This window comes from Chiloscyllium punctatum, chromosome 30 (assembly GCF_047496795.1).
Source record: "Chiloscyllium punctatum isolate Juve2018m chromosome 30, sChiPun1.3, whole genome shotgun sequence".
NCBI lineage: Eukaryota > Metazoa > Chordata > Chondrichthyes > Orectolobiformes > Hemiscylliidae > Chiloscyllium > Chiloscyllium punctatum.
In genome coordinates this window covers 21112213-21118218 of record NC_092768.1, presented here as the reverse complement: position 1 = coordinate 21118218, position 6006 = coordinate 21112213, and positions in this window count along the sequence as shown.

Here is a 6006-nt window from a genome sequence, read left to right as displayed (position 1 = left end):
ATCAGTCACAGAATCACACAGTTTTTCTGGTGCAGGAGGAGGCCTTTCAGTGGATTGTGTCTGTGCCATGTGCCTATCTCCTGCCTTTTCCTCATATCCCTACACATCATTTCAATCCAAATCACCATCCAATGCCCTCTTGAATGCATCTTTTTTTTATTTCAAAAATATACTTTATTCATAAAATGATTTGATGGTCTGTACATTTGATCATGCCATACATATGTCCATATTTACAAACACAGATTCGACTTTATCCTTGTCCTTTACAATCCTGTGCATTTTTCAATCTTGTATATATACATATATTTGGCTGAGGCATCAGCAGAGCCCAGAAAACGTCCGCATGGGCCCCCTGTTCTTCTTTAGGCAGGCCGATCTTACACGGTGGTCTTTCCCCACCGCGCCTTGGCGGCAGCTGCCCCAAGCTTCAGCGCGTCCCTCAACACATAGTCTTGGACCTTGGAATGTGCCAGTCTGCAACACTCGGTCGGGGTCAACTCCTTCAGCTGGAAGATCAACAGGTTTCGGACCGCCCAGAGAGCGTCCTTCACCGAGTTGATGATCCTCCAGGCGCAGTTAATGTTCGTCTCGGTGTGAGTCCCGGGGAACAGGCCGTAGAGCACGGAGTCCCACGTCACGGCGCTGCTCGGGACGAACCTCGACAAGCACCACTGCATTCCTCTCCAGACTTCCTCTGCAAAGGCACATTCCAGAAGGAGGTGTGTGACAGTCTCGTCCCCCCCGCAGCCACTTCGAGGGCAGCATGCGGTGCGGCAGAGAGTCCGGGCATGCATAAAGGATCTCACAGGCAGAGCCCTTCTCACCACCAGCCAAGCCACGTCTTGGTGCTTGTTGGAAAGTTCTGGCGATGAGGCATTCTGCCAAATGGCTTTGACAGTCTGCTCAGGGAACCGCTCGACAGGATCCGCCCTCTCCTTTTCCCGAAGGGTCTCAAGGACACTACGTGCTGACCACTTCCTGATGGACTTGTGGTCAAAGGTGTTTTTCCTCATAAATTTCTCCACGAAGGACAGGTGATACGGAACGGTCCAACTACTTGGAGCGTTCCGCGGCAGCGAGGCCAGGCCCATCCTTCGCAACACCGGGGACAGGTAGAACCTCAGTACGTAGTGACACTTGGCGTTTGCGTACCGGGGATCCACGCACAGCTTGATGCAGCCACACACAAAGGTGGCCATCAGGTTGAGGGTGGCATTGGGCGTGTTTTTTCCCCCATTGCACCGGTCTTTGTACATAGAGTCTTGAATGCATCAGTTGAACCAGCTCCACCTGCCTCAGGGAATGCATTCCATACCCTTACTGCTCGATATGTGAACAGGTTTCTCTCACACCACCTTTGTTTCGTTTGCATATTGTCTTAAATCTATGCCCCTCATTCTTTTTTCTTTGACAAGCAGGAACAGCTTCTCACTATCCACTCGATCTGAACCCTCTTTCAAACTTCCTCTCAACCTTCATCTCTCTGAGGAGAACAGTCCCAACTGAGGGAAGGCATTTACATCCCCGTCTGACCTGGAACGGCATTGGTGCAGTCACAATGGGAGAGACAGTGCACCAGCTCTGAGTGGGGGAAGGGATTCAATCAGTTATTGATTCTGCTGCAGCACCAGTGGGTTCCCGCTGGGGAGAGACCTTTTAAATGCTCAGACTGGGGGAAGTGCTTTAACGCTCCTGGGGAACTGATGTCCGATCAATGTGTTCACACTGATGAGAGACTGTTCAGGTGCTCTCATACTGGGACTCAAAATGAAAACTTCTCATTCCTGGAATCATCTTTGGAAACCTTTTCTGAATTCTCTCCAATGCATTCATGCCTCTCCTATAATGAGATGCTCACAACTGTATACAATACTCCAGCTGAGGTCGAACAAGTGCATTGAGTAAGTTCAACATCAGCTTAAGACCATAAGACATAGGAGACCATTCAGCCCATTGAGTCTGCTTTGCCATTCAATCATGGCTGATACATTTCTCAACCCCATTCTCCCATCTACCTCAGTCTGAAATATACTCAGTGACCTGGCCTCCACAACCTTCTGTGGCAGTGAATTCCCGATTCCCCACTCTCTGACTGAAGAAGTTTCTCCTTATCTCCATTCTAAAACATCTTCCCTTTACTTTAAGGCTGTGCCCTCAGGTCCTAGTCTCTCCCACCAATGGAAACATCTTCCCAACATCGTCTCTGTCCAGGCCATTCAGTGTTCTGTATGTTTCAATTAGATCCCTCTCATCCTTCTAAACACCATTGAGTATAGACCCAGAGTCCTCAAACATTCCTCAAATGTTAAGCTTTTCATTCCTGGGTCCATTCTCATGAACTTCCTCTGAACACGTGCCAGAGCCAGTACATCCTTCCTGAGATATGGGGCTTAAAACTGCACACAACACTTTAAATGTGGTCTGACCAGAGTCTTATAGAGCCTCAGAATTACATCTTTGCTTTTATATTCAAGTCCTCACAAAATAAATATCATCACTGCATTTACCTTCCATCCTACTGACTCAACCTGCAAGTTTACCTTGAGAGGATCCTGGACTAGAACCAAGTCCCTTTGTCCTACAGACTTCTGAATTTTCTCTCCATTTAGAAAATAGTCCACACCTCTATTCTTCGTACCAAAGTGAATGACCTCACACTTTCCCATATTGTACTCCATCTGCCACTTATTTGCCCACCCTCCTAACTCGTCCAAATCCTTCTGCAGCCTGCAACCCCCCACTCTGCTCCACCTCCAATGCTACCTGTCCCTCTCCCTATCTTTGTATCATCTGCAAACTTAGCCAGAATCCCTTCGGTTCCTTCATCTGGACCGTTAATGTATAAAGTGAAAAGTTGTGGTCCCAACACTGAGCCTTGCGGAGCACTACCTGTCACCGTCTGCCATCCTAAGAGACCCTTTTCTCCCCTCTCTCTGCTTCCTGCCAGACACCTATCCATGTTAGCACCTTACCTCGAACATCGTGGGCCCTTACCTTACTCAGTAGCCTCCTGGGCAGCACCTTATCAAAGGCCTTTTTGAAGTCCAGCTCGATAACATTCATTGGATCTCCTTGGTCTGACCTGCTCATTACTTCCTCCAAGAATCTGAGCAGATTTGGTCAGGCATGGCCTCCTTCTTGCTGTTGTATTCTATGCCCCTGTTAATAAATCTGAGACCACTGTATTAACTGCTACCTCCATCTGTCCTGCAATCTTCAATGATCTGTGCACATATACACTAAAGTCCCTCTCCTCCTGTATCCCTTTAGTGTGGTACCCCGTGTTTTATGTGGCCTCTCAATGTTCTGCTTAACAGTTCCCTTAATTGAACATCATCTGCCACCTACCCACCCACACCACCAACTTGTCAATGTCCTTTTGGAGCTCCACACTGCCCTCTTCACAGTTCACAATTCTTCCAAGTGTAATGTCACCTGCAAACTTTGAAATTATCCCCGACATCCACAAGATCCAGGTCATTAATAGAAATTAGGAAAAGTAAGGATCCTACAGCAGTCCACTGGGGAATTCCACTGTAATCCATCCTTCAAACCAAACACTTATCAATTGGCCAATTACTCTCTGTTCACTATCGCTTAACTAATTTGGTGTCCACTTTGCTACTGACCCTGATTTGCCATGACCTTTCACTTGCCTCACAAGTCTATTGTGTGGCACTGCATCAAACATCTTCTAGAAGTCCTTGCAGTCCTCATTAACTGCATTATCCTCATTAAGCCTTTTTGTGACATCTTCCAAAACTCCAGTACATTCATTAAACATAATTTCCCCTTTAGAAATCTGTATTGCCTCGTCTGAATTAACCCATACTTTTTCATGTGACGACGAATTCTAAACCCGAATAATTGTTTCTCGAAGGTCCCCCACCACCAAAATTAATCCAATTGGTCAGTAAATGTTGGTATTATCTTGACAGAATTAATTGAACAAGGCCATAATGTTTGACTTCTCCTGTCTGCTGGCACCTCCCTTGAGTCCAAGGTAGACTAAACGATTATGATCAGTGCCACAGAATTTCTACCCTCACTTCCCTCAAAATGTTTTGGTGCATCTCATCCACTCCTGGTGCCTTGTCAACCTTAAGTGTCAGCGACTAATCTAAAACTTCTTCCTTGTTATATTTTTACAGACAGTGTTCCCCTCTCTATAACCAAGGTGTGGGCAGCATCTTCCTTTTGGAAAAACAGGTGCAAAGTATGAATTTAACCCCTTGACCCTGACCCTTGCTTCCCTTTTTTGATCTCCGATCAGTCCTCCTCCTCCTCCTTTAACTGCTGTCTTCGTGTTTATGTAAAAGTAGAAGACTTTGGGATTTCCCTTTATGTGAGTTGTTAGTCTTTTCTATTAGTTACTCTTTGCTTGTCCTTTTTACTTTTCCATCTCCCACCTAAAACATCAATATTCCTCTCAGTTCAAGTTACATTTCCTGCCTTATACTTGCTACGAACACACTTTTCCTTTCTACTGTTAATTTCTGCCTCCTTGGTCACCCAGGGAACTCTGGTTTTGTTTCTCCTAACTTTTGTATTACAGGGAATAGACCACCTCCAAACAGACCCCACCACCAGGGATATATTTCCCTCCCCACCCCTATCAGCATTCCGGAGAGACCACACCCTACACAGGATGAATGTAGATTTCTCCAGCTTCCTCATTTCCCCTCCCCCCACCTTATCTCAGTCCCAACCCCCGGATTCAGCACCGCCCTCTTGACCTGCAATCTTCTTCCCGACCTCTCTGCCCCCACCCCCTCTCAGGCCTATCACCCTCACCCTCACCTCCTTCCACCTATCGTATTCCCAGCGCCCCTCCCCCAAATTCCCTCCCCCCTACCTTTTATCTCAGCCCACTTGGCACACCAGCCTCATTCCTGAAGAAGGGCTTTTGCCCGAAACGTCGATTTGCCTGCTCCTCGGATGCTGCCTGGCCTGCTGTGTTTTTCCAGCACTACATTTTTCAACTCTGGTACTCCAGCATCTGCAGTCCTCAATTTCAGGCAGATCAAGGATTGTCTTTCACCGAGCAATATTTTGTCTTTAAATAGAAACCCATTGGGTCATATTTAATCCCATGGCCCTCACTATGTTCCTCCTTTTCACATCTGCCTCCCTTTCCAGTCTCTGTGTTTGACCCTGAGACTTTAATGTTGCAGATTGCCTCTCCCTCCTGTTCCCTTATACTGACAGGAGCCAGCTCCAGGCCCTGTACAGCTGATCAGAGACATTGGAGAAAGTTCGCACCTTTTCCCTGGACAATCCCCAGCGGCTCCCCTTTCAACTCCTTGGATTTGATTGGGATCTTTCAGTGGGAATAATATCCACCTGATCCCACTGGGAATGACCTCTTCCTGACATTAAAGAGGATCTGGGACTCAGTTCTTACTATCTGGTATTTTGTTGACGATTTTCCACGTTTTCCAACAGATATGTAAAGAATAAACATGATCACAGCAACAGCTCGACCCTGGATACTTATTTTTCAGTGAATTTACAAATTGATCGATGATCCTCGGAGCCTTTTCAGACACACGGTACAGGACCGCCCCCTCCTGGCGAGAGACGGTACGGCGGCCCAATATCATTCAGTACCAATTCCATCCAGCAGATGGCGGTGACACACAAACAAATCCTGGAAATCTGAAATAAAATCAGAAAATGCTGCAAATCCTCAGTAAGTCAGGCAGCATCTGTGCAAAGAAAACCGGAGTTAACGGATAGTTAAACACTGGCGATATTGCATATCCTGAGAGAGATTCTGTGTAAATCTCCGCCCCAATGATACAAACAGCTCAGTAGAGGATGCTATGTAAATGCAGATATGTCACCTTTCAGTGTTTGGATTTCTCCCTCAGGATTTCATGTTCCAGGTGCAGAGTGAGAAATGGAAACACAGAGAAATCCCAGCTCCAGACTGGGAAACAGGTGAAGAGATGGAGGATGGGACTGAAGCAGGGAGTAAAATGAAGGAAGAGGAGACACAAG